General features: G+C 45.0%; 1 protein-coding gene across 1 annotated transcript in view; it reads left to right on the top strand.

Moving 5' to 3' along the window:
- The first annotated feature begins 899 nt into the window (after nucleotides 1-899).
- Nucleotides 900-23,082, top strand: part of MPP7 (MAGUK p55 scaffold protein 7) — a 289,092-nt gene continuing 266,909 nt past the window's right edge. Inside the window, exon 1 of the mRNA XM_081560899.1 lies at nucleotides 900-1,085. The gene's annotated coding sequence lies outside the window, so the exon portion shown is untranslated. The remainder of the gene's footprint in view (nucleotides 1,086-23,082) is intronic.

Genomic DNA, 23,082 nt, shown 5'->3' with positions numbered 1-23,082 from the left:
GTTTTCCCTTTACACTGAATATGTTTTAAAAAATCATTGTATGAAAGAGGCAGGACTCATGGGATGTGAAATGAAAATAATTGTAGTCCCCTCCCTGATACCACCTGCTGGTGTCCCTTCTGTGAGGTTATTTATTGAAAAGTAGTTGATGGAGGCAAATATTCTATTTTTTTTAAGAGGAGAAAGATTGCAGAAATTTAAAGCCAGTGAGCTTGTCCTCAAACCCTGGAATAATGATAGAAGGGGTTGTTGAATAGTCCATTTGTGAAACTAAGAAAAGGAAGGCGTGGGGGTCCTTTGGTGCCCTCCCCATGTCACTGGACATCTCATGAGCTGTTCACTTAGATTCAAGCAGAACTCCCGAGTTTCTGATTCCGGGGGAACAGCTCCACCCTCTCCCCTTCTGGTGAGATCTCCTGAGATCTCCAAGCCCCTCCAGCCACACCTGGCCCCTCGGACAGGCACCGCACCCCTTCGATCGGCCACCAGAGGGCGCTCGGACACTTTCCTAAAACGCAGCTCACTGCAAGTTATTTTTTCAACAGCAGACACCCCTGAGTGAAAGTGATTACCACGCTTTCTTTTGGCAGAGAAACGTTCCAGCACATCAATCATATTATAGTCTCCAGGGAAATCTTGTCTGATCTCCAGCTGCAAATATCGTATACCCACAAGATGGGATCTGAGTTAAGGATAAAGAACTGGATTTGAATATCTGAATTGTGAGTGTGGCCAGGTGGCCCAGCCTCACTTTGGGCGGGTGGGGGTCAGTGGTCAGCACCTGTGGGCTGGGGTCTCCGTGGAAACAAAGAAGGAACATGAGCTGCGTCGTGTAGACTGACACACACGGAATCTTACCAGTGTTTTGTCATTAAATTTGGGAAAGAGGATGGAGAAACATGGAAAACAGAAAGGACTTTGCTTTCCTGGGCATCTGTTATGAGCCGCTGCTTATGCCAGGCCCTTTGAGGTATACATGTTTGGGGTGTTACTATCCTAGAGTTTACAACGAAAGCTCGCAGAGGTGAAGAAACCTGTGCAGGATCACATACCTCAGAAGTGGGGGCACCTCGGTGCAGTCAACTGTAAGTGCCGCACTTTTACTTCTGTAATTGTGCTTCTTTCATGACTAAGTCATGATCAATTACTCATACACATGGGAAGTCAATGACCTATATTTTTAAAAGAAAAGACCAGAATATTGTTTTAAATTTTGAAAAGGGGGCAGGGGGTAGGCGGGGGTGTTGTCCTTTTAAAAAGGAAAAGCTGGATAAACTTATTCTTGTCTCTCCTGTTGCCAGAGCCTGCATCTAGGCTTTTGCTCTAAGGCAGAGTTCTTCAGAGAACATCTATGAAAGAATCACTCAGAATGTGTTACGAATGCAGATTCCTGGGCTAACCCTTGTCCAGGTTTTCCTTGACTTATGAATGGGTGATTGAGGAGTCCCACATGGCGCTAGTAGTAAAGAACCCACCTGCCGGTGCAGGAGACTTAAGAGAGGCAGACTCAACCCCTGAGTTGGGAAGATCCCCTGGAGGAGGGCACAGCAACCCACTCCCGTATTCTTGCCTGGAGAATCCCATGGACAGAGGAGTCTGGTGGGCTGCAGTCCATGGGATCGACAGAGTCAGACATGACTGAAACGACTCAGCACGCACACGATGGGGTAGCCTCTCAATAAACCCATTGTAATTTGAGAATATTGTTAAGTCGAGAATGCATTTAAACACCTAACCTATATCATGGATTAGCCTAGCCTCCCCTTAATGTACTGAGAATGTTTATATGAGCCTATAATTGGGCCAAATCATCCAAGCCAAAGCCTGCTTTATAATAAAGTATCAGGTAGCTCATGTAATTTACTGACTGTTGTCCTGAGAGTGGAAAGCAGGCTGGCTCTAAGTGTAGGGTTGTTTCCTCTTCTAATTACGTGGCTGACCAGGGAATCGCTCTCAGTTGCTGCCCAGTCCTCCAGGGCATATCACACTGCATATTGCTAGCCTGGGAGGAGAACAAATTCACAATTAGAGATAGTACAGTTTCTAGGTAATGTGTATCGCTCGTACACCATCGTAAGTTGGGAACTGTCTGTATGAGTTTCCTGTTGCTGCTGTAACCCATGGCTGCAAACCTCCAGACTTTAAGAAACACAAACGTATCATCTTTTAGGTCTGAAGATCAGGAGTCAAGGATGGGTCAGAAAGGTGTGTGACTTTGGACAGTCTAGGGGAGAAGCTATCTCCTGGTCTTTTCCAACTTCTAGAGTCCACAGCGTCCCTTGGTTCCATCCTCTTCTTCTGTTGTCACATCTCCTCTGCCTCCTCCTTTCACGTATAAAGACCCTTGAAAGTTTGTTGGGTTCCCTAGACAATGCAAGATAATCGTCTCATCTCAAGATCCTTAGTCTAGTGACATCTGCAAAGTCTCCTTTGCCATGTAAGGAAACATATTCACAAGTTTTGGGGGATTCGGATGTGGACACCTTTGGTAAGCTATCATTCTGCTTACGAAGATGCCTCAGGATTTCCTGTTCAGAAGTTTGATGTGGGGCCCCAGTGTCTTCATCTCTGACAGGTGCCTCTGCCACATCCTCCCCACCACCGCTGATTTTGGTTACACTATAGTTGGAGAATCATTACTATAAAATGAATCACATCCCTTTTTAAAAAGCAAACATTTGAGGGGATCTAATTATCTTCCTCAACAACCTATTTTAAATCTAAGTTTGTTCTATCAGAGAGAACAAATAAAAGAACTTAATGTATAGACCTTTGCTTTAACCACTGTTCTAATGTCAGACTGAAAGTGAAAGTGAAAGTGTCTCGGTGGTGTCCGACTCCTTGCAACCTCATGGACTGTAGCCCACCAGGCTCCTCTGTCCTTTCGATTCTCCAGGCAAGAATACTGGGGTGGGTTGCCATGCCCTCCTCCAAGGGATCTTCCTGAGCCAGGGATCCAACCCAGGTTTCCCACATTGCAGTCAAATTCTTTACCATCTAAGTCACCAGGAAAGCCCCAATGTCAGATTATCTGACAATATTTTTAAATCTCTTATTTTGTTTCAACACCTTAAGTAGTCTCTCTTTTCTTCTTATATAGGGCTTTTTATTTTATTTTCTCTTACCAGCATTTTAATAATAAGGGATATCAAGTTGAAAGGTTGCTGCTGCAAGCCGTGTGTTATGCCAGGATTCATGACCTCCAGAGGAGAGGATTTCCATCCGGGGTCAGAGACCAGACAGAAAGAGTGCCCACTTGCTAGTTTTTAGCAAGGCATTTTATGTCAGTTAGCCAGCTTCTAATCAGATAAAAGAAATACCTCAAGGCTAAGGGAGTTTCACCAGGCCCCTCTCCCACAATATGCATTTTTTGAGATAGGATGGCACAAGATGTGTCATCCCCGGCCATAAAACAATTGACATGAGTACTGGTTTGTTGAGTCATTATCAGCCCAAGGTTTGTGAAAAGGAAAAAAAAAAGGCTAGTCTTAGGCAGAACTGGTTTTGTCAACAGAGAAGGGGGAAAAAAAAGTCTACCACTTGCAGTTTATTTCCTCCTGCTGCTTGGGGACCTCTGGCCTTCCTCCCTGTTACCCTCTCAAAGACAAGCCAACTTTAAGCATGGAACTCAGGATCCCCTCCTAAGATTTCACAATGGACTTTAATTATTTACAATATTGTGGTTCAGAGCATCAGTTTTATAAGTCAGCCAGCCCTGGTTTGATTTCCAGATCAGTCACTCAAAAACTGTATACCCTTGGGTAAATTATATAACCTCTCTGTGTCTGGATTTTCTCCCCTGTAAATGAGGAGGACAATAGTCTGTCTCTTAAGACCGTTGTGAGGATTACAAGAGTTAATACACGAACAGTACTCAGACCAGCACCTGCTGATCGTGTGCACGTGTGCTCAGTCGTGTCCGACTCTCCGCATCCCCATGGACTGTAGCCCACCAGGCTCCTTTGTCCATGGGACTGTCCCAGGCAAGAATACTGGAGTGGGCTGCCATGCCCTCCTCCAGGGGGTCTTCCCGACCCAGTGACTGAGCCTGCACCTCCTGCATCTCCTGCATTGGCAGGTGGATTCTTTACCACTGAGCCACCATTGTCAGTATTATCCTTGAATAGTAGTGTGTTCACCGAATTTGCATCTCTTTGTATGATATTGCTGTGCTTTTAGGGGCTAATATACACACACCCCGAGTTTGGTCTTTGCTGAGAGTGAAGGAGGGTGAACAGCACGTTAGGCCGTGGTTGCTGGTGGGGCTGTTTAGTTTCTCTGCGGCACTGCTGCTCAGTGGGGGTGACCTCAGGGTCTCACAGCCCTGGGAGAGCAGGGTGCGGTCCTGTCGGGAAGGGTTGTCCTGCTGAAAGGAGAACGGGATGGGGCGAGATGTTGGTCACTCTCTCAAAGGTCAGAGGTCAGTCATTACATCCTGGCATGGGAAGGCAAGAGGGACCCTCAAGGAGAATTATGTATCTATAAGGAAAGAGACAGCACCTTCCACCTGGGATAATTGTAGGAGCATTTAATAAAGAGACAAGGGGAGGAGCAGGGGTTCCTGAGACATAAACCAGCAGGGCGACATGACTGTCCTTCAGCCTCAGGGGCATCAGGAGGGAACACAAACCAGGTGGGCCACATGGAAAGGGGTGGGCAGGGTGGTGGGTCTGCCCTGGGCCCCCTTCTGGTCTGCCCTGGACCCCTCTCCTTTCCTGTGTGGTCCTCGCTGGCCAAACCCAGATGGAAGCCAGAGGACCCCTGGGTGGTGCCTGCAGGATGACCCCCCGGGGCTCAGGGCAGGGCTTGAGACAGACAAGTGGAATATCTCCAGGGAAGGAAGTATTTCCAGTCCTTGAGAAAGAGGTCACCGCCATCCACCCTGTGAACCAGCACGGTAAGGAGGTGGCGGAGGAGTGACCGTCGTGGAGGGATGACCAGTGGGGAGCACGGGACCATGAGACCCAGGCAGCACACTGATGCCCAAGTGCAGGAAGCGCCAAGGCAGCCCCCGTGGGACACGTGACAGGAGTTGGACGAGCCCATCCACTCCAGGGAAGGCCCCCCAAGGGCAGAACCTGTGCCGGAGGCAGGGGGTGTCCTCCAAAGCTTCTATCAGAATCACAGGCCTTGTTTCATTATCGCCATGAAAAGACCTTTGCCGACAAGCTCCAGTGCTTGGCAGTAAGGCCCTGAAGTGCTGCAGGGAGAGTCTCCAAGCTGAGGCTGGGCCTGCACCAGGCACACCTGGGCACACCTGGGCACACCTGGGACCAGGGCTGCATTCTCCATCACATCACACCCAGATGTTTCATGGGCCCCAGGAAAGAAACAGTGTTCTTTTAGGAGTTTAAAGATTCTAGATGTACAGACGGAAAACAAATAAAAACAGCAAGAAAGAAAATGTAAAGGTTTTAACCTGGGAAAAAGGTGGAGCCATTTGGGAATTTGGTGGAACATAATTGTTACCAGTGCAAACCTGGGGAAGAGGGATGTAGGGAGAAAAAGGATGCCCCAGGTCAGGAGACACCCCTGTCCTGCCTCGTCTGTCTAGTTTCTGCCACTGGTTTGTTTGTTTTTTTTATTAAACTTTTTCTTTTGTATTGGGGTATAACCTGAAACTTCAGGTGGATAGTAAAGGGACTCATCCCCCGAAGCCCCCTCCCATCCAGGCTGCTGAATAACATTGAGCAGAGTTCATTGTGCTGTACAGTAGATCCTTGTTGTTCATCCATTTTAAATATAGCACCGTGTACATATCCAGCCCAAACTCCCTTACTATCTCTTCCCTACATCCTTCCCACCCCCTCTGCAATCGTAAGTTCATATTTAAGTCTGTGAGTCTCTGTTTCGTACGTAAGTTCATTTGCATCGTTTCTTTTTAGATTCCACATATAAGGGATGTCATACAGTATTTCTCCTTCTCTGTCTTACTTCACTGTGACAATCTCTAGTTTCATTCGTATTGCCACAAGTGACATTATTTCATTCTTTTTAATGGCTGAGTAATATTCCACTGTATGTACGTACCACATCTTCTTTATCCATTTCTCTGTCCTTGGACATTTAGATTGCTTCCATGTCTTGGCTATTGTAAACAGTGCTGTAATGAACAATGGGGTGTACGTATCCTTTCAGGCCATGTTTTTCTCTGGATATATGCCCATGAGAGGAATTGCAGGGTCATATAGTAGCTCTATTTTTAGTTTTTTAAGGAACCTCCACACTGTTCTCCATAGTGGCTGCACCAATTTACATTCCCGCCTACACTGTAAAGGGGTCCCTTCTCTCCACTTCCTCTCTAGCATTTATTGCTTGTTCCACCACTATTTTAAAAGAGTACTCTTTAAAAAATGCAAATCTGAGTGTGTCCCTCATATACTTAGAAACTCTCAGTAGCTTCCCACGGAACTTTGAACAAAACCCAGCCTCCTTGCTCTCTCTGGAACCCCCGGGTGAGCTCTCCCATACCTGCTGTTTCTACCTTAGCTCCTGCGTGCTGGCCTTCGCTCACTATGCCATCAGTATTCACATCCCTTTCCTAAAACTGGACATTCTTGACAGCACTTGGACTTCCTTCTGCCTGGATGCTACACTGTTTCCTCCACCAGCCCCTACAGAGCAGGGGCTTTCCTTGACCAGGTTGCCCTCTGTCTCTGCTTCCTCCACAGGACTGGTTTCAATTTGTAGTTTTCACTTGCTTGTTTCCTTGTTTATGATCTGCCTTTCCCATAAGAAACTCTATGAAGTTGAGGTTGAGTTCTGTTTTGTTTATTGTTGAATCTCTATTCTCCTCCATGCCTGGCATGTGTCGGTAGTGGATGGGTGAATGGATGAGTGGATAAGTGAGTGGATGAAGATGGGTAGATGGGTGGATGGATGGATGGTGGAAGGCTGAATGGATGGGTAGATGGGTGGATGGATGGGTAAGTCTTACAAAATCTAATCTTTGCTTTCTTTGCTTGCACTTGAAAACTATGTTACTTAACAAAAGACTTGTTTGGATTTTGCTGTTAGACACTGCTAAAAAGTTCTTGGCACTTCACAACCAGAAAGAATCAAGACAATCAGAGACAGTGCAGAAAGTATTTGGACATGTGGAAGAGGTTACATTTATCCAACCCTAAACAATTACTCCAGAAATAACAGCTCTTACTTATTTCAGAAATTTCAGATTTGCTTGACAAAAACAAAAAAGCTAAAGCCGTATTTCCATGTAGGAGAGATTATAAATGACTTCAGCAGGTATGTGTGCATGCATGTGTGTGTGTGTGTAGCCTTCATGTACACATGTAACAGAAGGATTTGAGGTTTACAGAAATTCTGTCTAGTGCTTTGTTATAAACAGAATTTTCTTTCTTTGCAAAAAGCTAAAAAATATTCCAGGCAAATCTGGAAAATCTCTTTGCATCTCAAACCCCTTACAGCACTTTCTCAAGGATTTATAATGTCTGAGAAATTTTATACCTCAAGACATGGGAAGCCAAGATGGTCAAAAATTTGGAGTCGTTGGAAAGAATTTACCTTTATATACCATTCCACCTCTAAGTTTGTTATTTAATATGGTCTAGGAAAATATATTAAGGAGGGAAACCTCTTTTTACCTGACTATAGAATTTACAGTAAGGTGGACGGATGGAGGAGGAAAAAGCCACTGGACAGACCAGGGAATGTGATCAAGGAATCGACTTCCTCAGAGGCAAGACCCAGGCGAGCCCAGCTGCAGGGTCTGCACCTTGTGGGTGGAGCCTGGATTCAGCTTCTTAATCATCCAGCCTGAAGTCCAGGGACAGTCACACCAACTACGTAGCCTGGTTCCTAACTGTCTCTGAGTTTCCTAACCTGTAAACCTGGAATGGTAATAATACATCTTTCTAATACTATTATGATAGAGAAGGAAATGGCAACCCACTCCAGTATTCTTGCCTTGGAGAATCCCATGGTCAGAGAAGCCTGGCAGGCTACAGTCCATGGGGTCGCAGGAGTCAGACACGACTTAGTCACTAAACCACCACCAATACTATTTTGAAGATTAGATGAAAAACCAACGTCCATAAAACCCTTCATAGTTATACATGTGAGGTAACCCTTAGGACCCAATAAGCTTTCCAGAAAACATTGGCTGTAATTATCGGTCAAGCTCAGTGCTGTCCAGTGGAAAAATAACATGAGCCATGTGTGTAATTTAAATTTTTGTAGAAGCCACATTGAAAAAATTAAACAGATAAATTCATTGTCATATTTAATTCAATATATCCAAAATGCTATTACTTTAATATAATCAATATAGATAATTAGCAAGACATTTTATATCCATTTATTTTTTTTACCCATCCTAAGTCTCTGAAATTCAGTGAGTACTTTATACTTAAAAGTATAGCACCAGAACTGGCCACATTTCAAGAGCATGGTCTCCATCCGTGGCTGGTAGCTAATACGCTGCCCAGTGCAAGGCCAGTTTCTGGGCCTGAATCCCAGAAAATGATCGAGAGGGAATAGCACACATTCCAGATTTCAGCCGGAAAAATCTCTCCACGTCCTGCTGCCAATCCCATTTCACAGAAAAGCAGCAGATGAAACACTGTTGAATTCAAGGCTGAAGTACTTTTCTCTGGTTTGACTCCCACGTCCCATGCTTCACAGCCACCTCCCTGGAAGCTTGTCAGGATTGTGAAACCAGAATAGAATTTGTTTGTTTTCTGAATTCTCTAGGCCTTAGAGGACTTGGTTACCACTCAGTAGTATTAGAGGCTTCCCTGGGAGCTAAGATGGTACAGAGTCTGTCTGCAATGCAGGAGACCTGGGTTCAATCCCCAGGTCAGGAAGATCTCCTGGAGAAGGGAATGGCTTACCCACTCCAGTATCCCTGCCTGGAAAATCGCATGAGCAGAGGAGCCTGGTGGGCTACAGTCCATGGGGTCGCAAAGAATTGGACATGACTGAGCAACTAACACTTACACACGTTCAGTAGAATTGGAGAGTCCTGTTTATTTACTCAAGAGTGTTTCCAGAATTCAGAGGCTGAAATCCACAGCTGGGCACCGAGACAAAAGGGCTCTGCACTTCCTTCTTCAGGTTTTCTGTGGTTTCTTCTGGAGGATGATTCCCCGCCAAAGAGAAGGAGGTGAAAAGAAAAAAAGAGAAGAGGTCTTCTATGAATTTCACCCTTTTTCCCAGCGGTATTGGTGGGGAGCCAGCAGATGGCAGCCTAGTACCTTCTACAGTGACCCAGGGAAGAGGCTCAGGAAACCTCAGTTCCCTGTGTTTGTGGAGACAGGTGGTGGCCCAAGCTTGGTCTTTGCCTGGAGTTCCTGAGATAATTACAGGGTTGTGATGTTACAGTTAAGGCAGAGGTGGACATCCGAACACAATTTTCTCTTCCCTGTCTTCACTTGCTTAAGATTTTTTTCTTAAGATCTTTTAAACCACTTTTCTTGCAAGGAAAAGCCAATTCTGACTCCCTGTTGGAACTGATTCTTTGACTTGTTTTTCCTTGCTTTTGTTATTATAATCATAGATAATGGCCTGCCTCAGAGAAAACCTTCCCCTCTGCCTGACTGTTAAGTGCCTTTGTTCAGAACCCTGTCCACCTATGGATGTCAGGAAGGAAGAAATGAACACATCCCCTGCCTGAGGCTTGCCATTCTAGGAGATATTTGCAAGATTAATGGCCTTCTTACTTTGTTTCCTCACCTTCTCTGCGCCCCCCCTGCCCCGCCCCATATCTCTGTTCTACAAAAGAATTCGGCATCCTGACACCAATAAGATGGTTATCTTGAGACATTGGGCTGCCTTCTTCTCTGTTGACTGGCTTTCTAAATTAAATATTCCTTACTTCAACTTACTGGCCTGTCGTGAAGCAAATAGAGTAAGCGTGGAGTCGGTAACACTTTGGGGAATCTTTTTCACATTTACTTTTTCATCTCAAAAGATGATTTACATAATTTGAATCCTGGGTGGCTCAGTGGTAAAGAATCCACCTGACAATGCAGGAGATGTGAGTTTGATCCCTGGATCATAAAGATCCCCTGGAGGAGGAAATGGCAACCAACTCCAGTATTTTTGCCTGGGAATTCCCATGGACAGAGGAGCCTGGCAGGCTGCAGTCCATGGAGTCTCAAAGAGTAGGACACAACTGAGCAACTGATACATAAATATTATATATATATATATATTCAAATGTTGCACAGGGAATGGTGTCTATTTCCAGTTATTTAGGGTCACTAGTTTTTTCTCCTTTCTTCTACATCATTCACTTGCTGATAAACTTGTAAAAATTGTTTAACGTGTGGTTGGGTGTTTCTGAGAATACTTGTTCTGTGAAATCTGAAACTTTGTAGATCAGCATTCACATTAGGCAAGGTTTTGAATTCCATACAGGAAACCCATGGCTGCTTCTTTCTCCATAATTAAATAACTTTTCTGAGAGTGTGACTTCTCAGAAGGCTGTCTGAGAATTAAAACCACCCCTTATCAAAGATCAGGCATCTGATCACACAGTCAAGTAACACTCTGGAAATAAACACTCACAGGGGTCAGTTTTCTCTCCTGGAAAAATTAGTTGGCTTATTTCAACTGAAGAGAGCATTTAGATAATAGATAACTAGATGATTACAATGGATCATTATTTTTGCCAAGATGATATACAAATAATATTTGTGTGCGTCCTTGAAGAGTTTTCTTTAAATAATAAAACTGTGAAAATAAGTAAACACTGGTTGTTTTTACTAGAAAGGTAGAAAAAATGGAGGATTCTTAGTTGTGTTTATTATGTGTGTGCGTGCTAAGTCATTTCAGTCGTGTCTGACTCTTTGCGACCCTATGGACTGTAATGTGCTAATCCCCTCTGTCCACGGGATTCTCCAGGCAAGAATACTGGAGTGGGTTGCCATGCCCTCCTCCAGGGGATCTTCCCAACCCAGGGGTTGAACCCTCATCTCCTGTGTCTCCTGCATTGGCACTCGTGTTGTTTATCACTTGTGCCACCTGGGAAGCCTGTGTTTACTTATTCACTCACTAACTTCTCATTCTAAGTATTTGCTGGGTGTCTATTAGGGGAAAGGCACTGTGCCAGGTGTCATGGGGAAAGGAAGGTGATCCTTTCTCAGATTCTTCCTGTAAAGAGGGGTCCACTGGAGGATGTGGCATTTAGAATGGATATTTACAGAAAGGGATTTCCCTCGTGGCTCAGCTGGTAAAGAATCCACCTGCCATGTGGGAGACCTGGGTTCAATCCCTGGGCTGGGAATCTCCAGGTTCAATCCCTGGAGAAGGGAACGGCTACCCACTCCAGTATTCTGGTCTGGAGAATTCCATGGACTGTATAGTCCATGGAGTCTCAAAGGGTCAGACACAACTGAGTGACTTTCAGTTCACTTCACTTTATAAAAAACAAACTTGTGGTCACCCAAGGGGAAAGAGATTGGGGAAGAGACACATTAGGGGTATGGGATTAATAGCTACAAGCTATTTTATATAAAATAGGTAAGCAGCAAGGATATAACAGGCTTCCCAGGTGGCACTAGAGGTAAAGAACCCACCTACTAATGCAGGAGACATAAGAGATGCGGGTTCAATCCCTGGGTTGGGAAGATCCCTTGGAGAAGGGCATGGCAACCCATTCCAGTATTCTTACCTGGAGAATCCCATGGACAGAGGAGCCTGCTGGGCTATAGTCCATGGAGTAGCAAAAGAGCTGGGCACAACTGAAATGACTTAGCACACATAAGGATATAACAAGTACAGAGAATTATACCCATTATCTTGTAGTAACTATAATGGAATATAATCTGCAAAAATACTGAATCACTATTCTGTACACCTGAAACTAACACAATATTGTAAATCAACTATACCTCTGAAATAACAGTTTTAAAAATGGATCTTAAAAGATAGGTAAATCCATTAACAGACATATGGTTAAACAAAATATGGTAGATCCATTTAAAGGAGTGTTATTCAGCAATAAAAAGGAAGGAGAGTCTGCTATGACATGGATTAACCTTGAGAATATTATGCTAAGTGAAAGAAGCAAGACACAAAAGGACAAATATTATATGATTCTGAAACCACACTCTTGCTCAGATGAGATTCGAACCCACTGTCTTTTAATTGAAACTGCTTACCTTGTCACCCTGCTTATTTAACTTATATGCAGAGTACATCATGAGAAACACTGGGCTGGAAGAAGCACAAGCTGGAATCAAGATTGCCGGGAGAAATATCAATAACCTCAGATATGCAGATGACACCACCCTTATGGCAGAAACTAAAGAAGAACTAAAAAGCCTCTTGATGAAAGTGAGAGAGGAGAGTGAAAAAGTTGGCTTAAAGCTCAACATTCAGAAAACTAAGATCATGGCATCTGGTCCCATCACTTCATGGGAAATAGATGGGGAAACAGTGGAAACAGTGTCAGACTTTATTTTTGGGGGCTCCAAAATCACTGCAGATGGTGATTGCAGCCATGAAATTAAAAGACGCTTACTCCTTGGAAGGAAAGTTATGACCAACCTAGATAGCATATTAAAAAGCAGAGACATTACTTTGCCAACAAAGGTCCATCTAGTCAAGGCTATGGTTTTTCCAGTATTCATGTATGGATGTGAGAGTTGGATGGTGAAGAAAGCTGAGTGCCGAAGAATTGATGCTTTTGAACTGTGGTGTTGGAGAAGACTCTTGAGAGTCCCTTGGACTGCAAGGAGATCCAACCAGTCCATCCTAAAGGAGATCAGTCCTGGGTGTTCATTGGAAGGACTGATGTTGAAGCTGAAACTCCAATACTTTGGCCACCTCATGCGAAGAGTTGACTCATTGGAAAAGACCCTGATGCTGGGAAGGATTGGGGGCAGGAGGAGAAGGGGACGACAGAGGATGAGATGGTTGGATGGCATCACCGACTCGATGGACATGGGTTTGGGTGGACTCCGGTAGTTGGTGATGGACAGGGAGGCCTGGCAAGCTGCGGTTCATGGGGTCGCAAAGAGCTGGACATGACTAAGTGACTGAACTGACTGACTGATCTTGTCTCAGGACTTACTGAAGCTCAGGTTCTCTTGTCTCAATGTACAAAGAATTCAGTGTGAAGCAAAGCAATAGGTAGAGAGTGAGTTTATTAGCATAGGAGGCTCGTGAGAAATGCTAGAGGGCAGGCGAGGGCGTGCAGCCCTGAGAACAAGGAGGGCTATGTTTTTATAACCACAGAAAAAGCAGAGAGGGGAGAAGACCACCTTCTTCCTCATTCTTGGGCACACACAAAGCCTACATCATCAGTTCCTCCTTTGACCCTCCATGGTTTAACTGGAACTGTCACAGCGCTATTTAAATCATATGTATTTTAGCAGAAGGGTGATGTTTAGTTGCTCAGTCGTGTGCTACTCTTCTGAGACCCCATAGTTTGTAGCCCCCTCGACTCCTCTGTCCATGGGATTTCCCAGGGAAGAATACTGGCGTGGGTTGCCTTTCCTTCTCCAGGGAACCCTCCTGACTCAAGGATAGAACCTGTGTCTCCTGAATTGGCAGGTGGATTCTTGACCACTGAACCACCAGGGAAACCAGAAAGGTGGTAACACATATTAAAATATGGCAATTCATCTCAGGTTTTGATATAACGCCGCATTTCACCTAGTTTCTTTCCCCTTTCACCTATATTCCTATCTTGGCTATATGCAGAAATGCTACTTTTTACGGACTATTAACTCCTTGAATTCATGTAACAAGATTCAGACCTCATAGCTATTGTCTTATGTTTTAGCTGTCAGGGTTTGTGGCCTGACTGTGCCTGGCACTTGGATGTACCTGTTCTTCCTTCAAGGTAGAGTAGGTTGTTGCTAGGTTACTGCATTCTTTTCTTGAGTGGTCATTAGCCTACAAGAGTCTCCTAAACTCCCTTAAAATTCCCTTTCTATCTTTAACCCATGGTGGAATTTCTAAAGTAATTGTCCTACTCTGTGCCTATCAATTCCACTTATATGAGGAGCCTGAAAGTGAAAGTGAAAAGTGAAAGATAGGATAGTGGAATTTCTAAACTAACTAATTATCCTACTCTGTGCCTATCAATTCCACTTGTATGAGGAGCCTAGAAAAGGCAAAGTCATAGACAGAAAGTAGACTGTTCATTGTCAGGGCTGGAGGAAGGAGGAACATGGAGGCAGTGTTTCATGGGGGCAGTTTGGGGTGATAAAACTCCTGGAGATGGATGAAGTGATGGTTGTCCCACACTGTAAATGTACCAAATGTCACTGAATTGAACATTTTAAATGGTTAAAATGGTAAAAATGTATGTTATATATATTTTGTGCTGTGCTTAGTTGCTCAGTTGTGCCTAACTCTTTGCAACACCATGGACTATTGTCTGCCAGGCATCTGGAAAATGGGGATTCTCCAGGCAAGAATACTGGAGTGGGTTATTATGCCCTCCTCTAGGGGATCTTCCTAACCCAGGGATCAAGCCCAGGTCTCCTGCTGTGCAGGCAGATTTTTTACCATCTGAGCCACTAGGGAAGCCTGACCACAATTAAAAAAAAAAAGTTTGAGTAGGAACTTGGTGTTCACTGGATGTTCTGGGCAAAAGGAATAATATAACCAAAGGCTCAAGAGACAGAAAAGATTGAGGGGGATTTTTTTTTTTTTTTTTTGAGCAGAAACTGTCAAATCTCAAAAACTCTCAGGTACCTTGGGTGATGCTTTGGTGACGCAAGGCTGCCAGGTGATGGCAGAGCAGGTATGGAAGAGAGGGTGAGGCAGCACAGTCTGGGGTCAGTGTGACTAGCTCAGGAGGTGGTCCCTCCAGCACCCAGGGTCCTGGGGCGGGGGGTGTCAGGTGATACACAGAGGTCTAATTCAGTGAGCAGAAGACTGTGCTGGGAAATTAGCTGTTTGTCCAATAAGAAGTAAGGCGCTCTGGGTGGGGCTCAGCTTAAATCCTGCCGGAGTTGTGCAGAACACTGGGTCATCAGACAGCAGAGTGGAATGCAGGGCAGAAGAGCCCACCCCATAGGCAGAGAGCTCAACTGGAAGGAGGGTTGGTGATGCCGAGACCCCTGGGGCCCCTAGCTTCCAGCACTGCAGGATCCCAGGTGGGGCAGGGCAATGCTCAGTAGCCAGGGGCATCTGACTAGGCCAGCGGACATTAGCCACGGGAGGCAGGTTGTTGTTCAGTTGCTCTGTCGTGTCCAACTCTTTGTGACCCCAAGAACTGTGGCACGCCAGGCTTCCCTATCCTTCATCATCTCCTGGAGTTTGCTCAAACTCATGTCCATCGAGTTAGTGATGCCATCCAACCATCTCATCCTCTGTCACCCCCATTCTCCTCCTGCTTTCAATCTTTTCCAGCATCAGAGTCTTTTCCAATGAACTGGCTCTTTGCAGTGGCCAAAATATTGGAGCTTCAGCATCAGTTCTTGCAGTGAATATTCAGGGTTGATCTCCTGTAAGATTGACTGGTTTGATCTCCTTGCAGTCCAAGGGACTCGAGAGGCAGGAGCTAATTGCAAACCACTCCAGAAGCTGGGCTCAGTCTGCTGGTCCACTCTGTCCAGGTTACCTTGCAGCTGCCTAGAGGGAGGAAAGAACCAGGCAGAGGGTTGACATCGGGCTGAATGAGTCCTAGGAAACATACAGGGAAAAAAGCAGAAGAAAAGCCTCCGAAGATGGTTAGGACTGGATTGTGGACAAATTTAAGGCCAGGCTAAAAAGTTTAGTTGAATTTCATGAGTATTAGGAAGACAGAAACCTCTTGAGTAGGGAAGTGATATAAAGAAAATATTGTCTTAAGAAGATTAATCTGGTATGTAGGATGTTATACCAACAAGAATTTATATGTAGATGAAAGATAATGATAGCCAGGGCCAGGGTGGGGAAATGGAAAGGAGGAGTTAGCTGTGTAATTTATTTTTCTGTTGGGGAGAATTTTATTTTCCATGTTACAATGTATTGCAGCCATTTAAAAATGAAATGTGTAATGTCTTAGTTCTCATTATAAACATTGTAAGAGGAAATGTAGAAAATCAAAACAGTAGAGAATAGAAAATAAAATTGCTCAGTCCTTTCTGCACCCAGGATAGTCACTAGTGATATCTGGGTGTATTTCCTTCCAGTCTTTTTTTTCTATCTAGTTCCTTAGACTGTTTGTTTGCTTGTTTGTTTGATATAGTTGTGATTGTGTAATGCATACAGCTTCATACCAGTTTTTTATTGATTATCTAGTGAGAAGTAGTTTAGTGTGATAGTTAAGAATACAGACTCTAGACCTGGCTGCCTGGGTTCAAACCCCAACGTCTGCTGTTTACTAACTGTGTGATCTTGACCTCTCTGCCTCAGTTTCCAAAACTATAAAATGTAGTGATAATAGTAGTTATTTCATAGGGTTGCTGTGAGGTTTAAATGAGTTAACACACGGACAGCCCTTAGTACCTGTCACACAATCACCATTACATACGTCAGGTCCTAGACCGAGTTACTGCACACATACGTGAGATGTTTTGAAGGTTTTCCCTCAAAATGGAAACTAGGGAAATTCACAAAGAATGGTGATGTCATTAACATTTATAGGAAAGCAGAAAGAATGACCATAAGGAATGTTTGTAATTTTAATTGTATTGAGTTGGCGTTACAGACAAGACCAGGTGGAAATAAGAGCATTTGGAGATAAAACACAGAAATGCAAAAGCAAAGTTTTGACCAAGTGTATGTATTTGGGAGAAACCTTCTTGGAGGTGACTGCTAATATCGTAAGAAAAGAGTGAGACCATTAGAGGAAGGAGAAAATGCTGAGGACAAAACTTTGGAGAACAGACGGAAGGCAGAAAGTGAACTGGGACAGGTGAAAGAAAAGGTAAAATGTTACAAGAGGAAATCAGACAGGCAGGAGGACTAGGTGGTGAGGGATGGTGTTTGTCGTGGACAAGGACGCCCCTTGCTGTGGGTGAGGCCCACGGTGGAGCGGTATGATGGACAGTCTCTTGGGTCCCGGATGGGCAGCTGGCAGGAGTCAATTCTCTGCCCTCTTCCCGGATGGAGCCTGGAAAGGCAGTGAAAGGACCCAGGTCTCCCAGCTCTATTTTTCTCACAGTCCCTGAAATCTTTTCTCCCCTGACTCTGCTTGTCTGGAGCCCTGCTAAGCCTTCTCTGACTGGGGTTCCCTCACACAAGAGGAGGACCTGAAGACCTGACCCTGTGGAGCCCCGTTGGTTAAATGCAGTGAGAGGGTAGGCAGGAATCAAGGCAGAATCCTGTTTTGAAAGTCAGAAGACGGTCATGCCTCCCCTTTAGGAACTTGTTGCCATCCCTTTGATAGCAATCCTAATCTCCTTCCCGGTTCACAGACGCCTCCAGACAACGCAGTGAAGCTCTGCGTCCCGAGCAGGACAGAAAGAAAGCGCGTTCACTCACACTCGGGCTCCATTTCTTATTTTACAAAGGTCACAGAGGGGTGTATTGTTGGGGGTGTGAAGCTGCAGAGGTGAGGCTTGGCAAGAGGAGTGATGAATTTTGAGCAAATATAGAGAAGACTGAAAATACACGGAAATTTTGAAGTGACGGGGAGGATCGTGGAAGGGGTTCTTGTGAGATGACTGGTCTGAAGTGTAGACAGACCCGCAGCAGTAAAGTGCACAAGCTCCAGAGACAGACAGTCTGATTCAAATACCAGCTCAGCCCCTTTGGAGCTGGGAGACAGTTCCTGGCTCTCAGCTTCTGCATCTTAAAAAAAAAAGTGGTAACAACATTGTGATATTACCTGCTAGACTTGCTATGAGGATTAAATGCACGGTTATGCCTATAACTATTTTTAGTTTAGATAATTAGACCAAAGTGTGTCAGATAATCTTGGGAAAATCCAGTGATGGACAGAGGCAGAAGAAAATCCACTTCGCAGTTTATGGTAGTGATTCAGGCAGACTTTTTGTACCGTGAGGCCCAGGGTCTGCTTCACTTTTCTTGATTCCCCTTATCACCCCTGGGGGTGTTACAACCAGGAACCTTCCTCCGCTGAAAATGTAAGTTCTCAGAGAACAGCGATTCTGGTCTATTTTGTCCACAACCAGGTAATTGCATAAGTAAGTGGCTAATTAAAAATACATGAACTTGCAGGGGACCTTGTTCAGAATTGAGCCTGTGTCCCATAGGCACAAGAGTGGCTGGGGAGGGGCGGATGGAATGGGGTGGTGATGCAGGAAGGGGTCTGGGTGGGGGGAGCAGGGTGGATAAAAGGAAGGAGGAAGCAGAGGGTAGGAGTTCAGAGTGCAGAGATGCAAACAGCATTCTGAACATTCCTGGGAAGATTTAACAGGATCCAGGCTAGGGAAGTCCTTTCCTATTTGGTCTGTTCCCACTTTGCATCTCTTCTGTTGTCAGTTTTTGGAAAAGAACATTTGTCTAAATGAAAATATACATTCAAGTGTTTATAGTGATCTCATTTATTCCATCTATTCCATGGCTTTTTTTAATTCTTTCTTTTTCTTTCCTTTTATTTGTGCTTTTCTCAAAGAATGTTTCAGGATTTGTCTATTTTGGTGGGCAGTTTTCTTATGAAAGGAGCCTCGTTGGAATGGAATTATTAATCTAAATGATATCTTGGTTTCTAACTTGTTCACTCATGAATCACCTTACTTTTTTCCTTCTCATGTTGTTAGGATTGTATGATTTTTCTTTTCTTCTTTTCTAAAGTCTTGAGGCGATAATTTAAGAACAAGGTGCGTGCCTGCCAAGTCGCTTCAGTCATGTTTGACTCTTTGCGACCCTGTAGACTGTAGCCCACCAGGCTCCTCTGTCCATGGGATTCTCCAGGCAAGAATACTGGAGTGGGTGGCCGTGCCCTCCTCCAGGGGGTCTTCCTGACCCAGGGATTGAACCCACAAGAGTAAGGTAGCTGTGTGGTTTCTGAACTTTTGTTTGCATCTCCCCAATTTGGAGGCTGGGCAGGGAAGCCCAGAACGAAGGGCTGGCCTTTGCTGGTTTGCATCCCAGTTGCCTGAATTTTAAAGTGGCTCCTAATGTCAAGCCTGAAACCATGATCATTTTCTTCCCATTATCTCACTTGCCTTGCAATGACTGCCTTCTGTAATTTTCAAGGCAACCTGGCTTTATTTTCTCTGCCTCCTTTCTACAGCTTCGTGCTGATACCAATCCCATGCCTGACCCTGGGCTGGCTTGCAGTTTTCCCTCTGATGTTCTACAGGCAGGATAGTCTGTAGTGATGAAGGGCAGAGACCTTGGACTTAAGTGACCAGAGTTCAAATCCCAACCATGCTGCAGCTTCACTGTGTCACCTTGGTCAGGGTATTTGACCCAAGCCTCAGTCTCCTCATCTGTTAACTGGGGGTAATCAAAGCACCCCTTCATAGAGCAGTTGTGAGCATTAAAGGAGGTGATGAATGTCAAAGATTAATCACTGGAGGAACATTAGCCTACTTAGTTTGTTTCACTTGTCAAAGGTTTTAAATGTCATCCACACACTACCTCCATATCATGAGGAAAAGGAGACACAAACATATTAAAGGCAGTTTCTGTGGTTTATAGCTGATTAAGGACTAGGATTTCAGATTGCCAGTCATGTGCTCTTTCTAAACAGTAAATTAGCTCTTAGCAAAAACTGGGAAGTTTTTTTTTTTTTTAAATTTAGTTTTGGCTGCCCTGGGTCTTTGTTGTGGTGCACCGGCTCTTTGTTGCTATGCACGGGCTTTCTCTAGTTGAGGTGCTTGGGCCTCTCATTGCAGTGGCTTCTCTTATTGCAGATCATGGGCACTAGCACACAGGCTCAGTAGTTCCAGCACAGGAGCTTAGTTGCCCCATGGCATGTGGGATCTTAGATTATAGACCAGGGATTAAACCCGTGCCGCCTGCATTGGCAGGTAGATTCTTTTTATTATTTTTTAAAATTTATTTATTTATTTTAATTGGAGGCTAATTACTTTACAGTATTATGGTGTTTTTTGCCATACATTGACATGAATCAACCACGGGTATAGATGTGTGCCCCTGTCCTGAACCCCCCTCCCACCTCCCTCCCCACCGCATCCCTCTGGGTTGTCCCAGTGCACTGGCTTTGTGCCCTGTTTCATGCATTGAACTTGGACTGGTCTTCTATTTCACATATGGTAATATCAGTTCAGTTCAGTCACTCAGTCATGTCTGACTCATTGCGACCCCATGAATCGCAGCACGCCAGGCCTCCCTGTCCATCACCAGCTCCCGGAGTTTACCCAAACTCATGTCCATCGAGTCGGTGGTGCCATCCAGCCATCTCATCCTCTGTCATCCCCTTCTCCTCCTGCCCCCAATCCTTCCAAGCATCAGGGTCTTTTCCAATGAGTCAACTCTTCGCATCAGGTGGCCAAAGTATTGGAGTTTCAGCTTCAACATCAGTCCTTCCAATGAACACCCAGGACTGATCTCCTTTAGGATGGACTGGTTGGATCTCCTTGCAGTCCAAGGGACTCTCAAGAGTCTTCTCCAACACCACAGTTCAAAAGCATCAATTCTTCGGCGCTCAGCTTTCTTCACCGTCCAACTCTCACATCCATACATGACTACTGAAAAAACCATAGCCTTGACTAGACAGACCTTTGTTGGCAAAGTAATGTCTCTGCTTTTTAATATGCTATCTAGGTTGGTCATAACTTTCCTTCCAAAGAGCAAGCGTCTTTTAATTTCATGGCTGCAATCACCATCTGCAGTGATTTTGGAGCCCCCCAAAATAAAGTCTGACACTGTTTCCACTGTTTCCCCAATCTATTTCCCATGAAATGATGGGACCAGATGCCATGATCTTAGTTTTCTGAATGTTGAGCTTTAAGCCAACTTTTTCACTCTCCTCTCTCACTTTCATCAAGAGGCTTTTTAGTTCTTCTTTAGTTTCTGCCATAAGGGTGGTGTCATCTGCATATCTGAGGTTATTGGTAATATACATGTTTCAATACCATTCTCTCAAATCATCCCACCCTCGCCTTCTCCCACAGAGTCCAAAAGTCTGTTCTTTACATCTGTGTCTCTTTTGCTGTCTTGCAGATAGGGTTGTCATTACCATCTTTCTAAACTCTATATATGTGCATTAATATACTGTACTAGGATTTTTCTTTCTGACTTACTTCACTCTGTATAATAGGCTCCAGTTTCATCCACCTTATTAGAACTGATTCAAATGTATTCTTTTTAATAGCCGAGTAATATTCCATTGTGTATATGTACCACAATTTTCTTATCCATTCATCTGCTGATGGACATCTAGGTTGCTTCCATGTCCTAGCTATTGTAAACAGTGGCAGGTGGATTCTGCTTATACTGCACAAACACCCCTAATTATTTCCCAGGGTCTTTATTCTCCCACTAAAATCTCTTCAGATAAGGTATCTCCCACAGGGCCTTTAAATTGTTATCAGTGACTTTTTGAAACATCAGAAAGTCTTCAAGGGGTAAAGAATGAATCTCTGAAAGAACATGAAAGGCCAGGAGCAGTGCTAATTAAGAGCCTTTACCATGAGTGCACATTCTTATCACAGATGGGTAGATGGAGTTGTTGTTGTTTAGTTGCTAAGTCATGTCCAGCTCTTTGGGACCCCCTGGACTGTAGACCCCAAAGCTCCTCTGTCCATGGAATTTTCCAGGCAAGAATACTGGAGTGGATTGCCATTTCCTTCTCCAGGGGATCTTCCCGACCCAGGGATCAAACCTGTGTCTCCTGCATTGGCAGGTGGGTTCTTTACTGCTGAGCCATCAGGGAAGCCGGATAGATGGTGAAGCTCCCAAACAAATCTATGGCTGTAGCCCCGGAATCTGCCGTGTCACTTAACATGGCAAAAGGAATTTTGCAAATGTGGTTAAATTTAGGATCTTGAGATGCGGAGATTATGCTGGATCATCCAGGCAGACTCAGTGCAATCGCGAGGGCCTGTATAAGATGGAGACAGGAGGGTTAGAGTCAGAGGAGAAGTGGTGACAACAGAGGCAGAGGTAAGGGGACAGAGAGAGAGACTTGAAGATCCCATCCTACTGCCTTTGAAGGGAGGAAGGAGCTGCAAGCTGAGGAGTACAGGTGGCCCCTGAAAGCTGGAGAAGATGGGAAGTGGGTTCTGTCCTGGAGCCTCCAGAAAGGATAAGATGCTGCTGACACCTCAAGTTTAGGACTCTGGCCTCCAGAATTGTATGGCAGTGAATCTACACTGTTTTGAGCCACCAGATTTGCAGTAATGTTACAGCAGCAACAAGAAACCCATACCCATCTCACACTCCATATGTGGCCAAGCTTCCTTGCCAGCCCACCAGTCCACCATCTCCAGCACAGACCCCGGGGTTCAAAGAGCTTCGTGCTGCACAACTGCTGCAGAATGAGCTATGTGATCAGAAGGAACTTGAGTTCAGACACGGAACCAATGACTTGGGACCTGTAGGGACATTGGTAGGGGAGGTACGGTGGGACAGGAAAGAGAGTGTTAACACCAGGCCGACATGTATCCTCACGCACAGGAGGCCCAGTTATGCAGCACTCAAGGAGGCACGTGGGAGCTGAAATTCTGGCCAGGCCCCACCTGCTGGGAAACTTACCCTTGCCCAGGTGCCATTGCCGAAAGGAAGAGACACCTTTTCCTAATTTGTCCAAAGGTCCCAGAAGGACCAGCAGCAGTCCTAGAACGCAGATCCTGACTCTGCCAGAAACCAAGGAGATGACCTCAGGTAAGTCACTTCCTTCTCCAGGTTTGTTACCTTTTGGATAAAAGTGACAATTAGGGACTTCTCTGATGGTCCAGCGGCTAAGACTCCACACTGCTAATGCAGGGGGCCCGGGTTTGATCCCTTGTCATGGAACTAGATCCCATATGCCGTAACTAAGACCTGTTGCAGCCAAATTAACTGATTTTTCTAAAAAGAAGTGACATTAGTGAACTAATTAGGGACTAATTAGGGAACTAATCTTTGCCATTCAATTCCTTCACCAAGAAGGGGGACTTCGGAGGAAGGAATTCACCTCACCAGCTCCTCTCCAGCCCTGCCTGAAGCATCCTGCATGCTGTGTTTGCTTCTCCCCAGGTCTCCCAGCCACCTCAGGGCCTTTGCACACGTGGTTTCCTTCACCCAGCACAAGATCCC

Source organism: Giraffa tippelskirchi, chromosome 13 (genome assembly GCF_054371585.1).
Source record: "Giraffa tippelskirchi isolate mGirTip1 chromosome 13, T2T-mGirTip1v1.2.pri, whole genome shotgun sequence".
In the NCBI taxonomy this organism is placed as follows: domain Eukaryota; kingdom Metazoa; phylum Chordata; class Mammalia; order Artiodactyla; family Giraffidae; genus Giraffa; species Giraffa tippelskirchi.
Note: the sequence above shows the minus strand (reverse complement) of the source record. Positions and strands in the feature narration are given on the sequence as shown.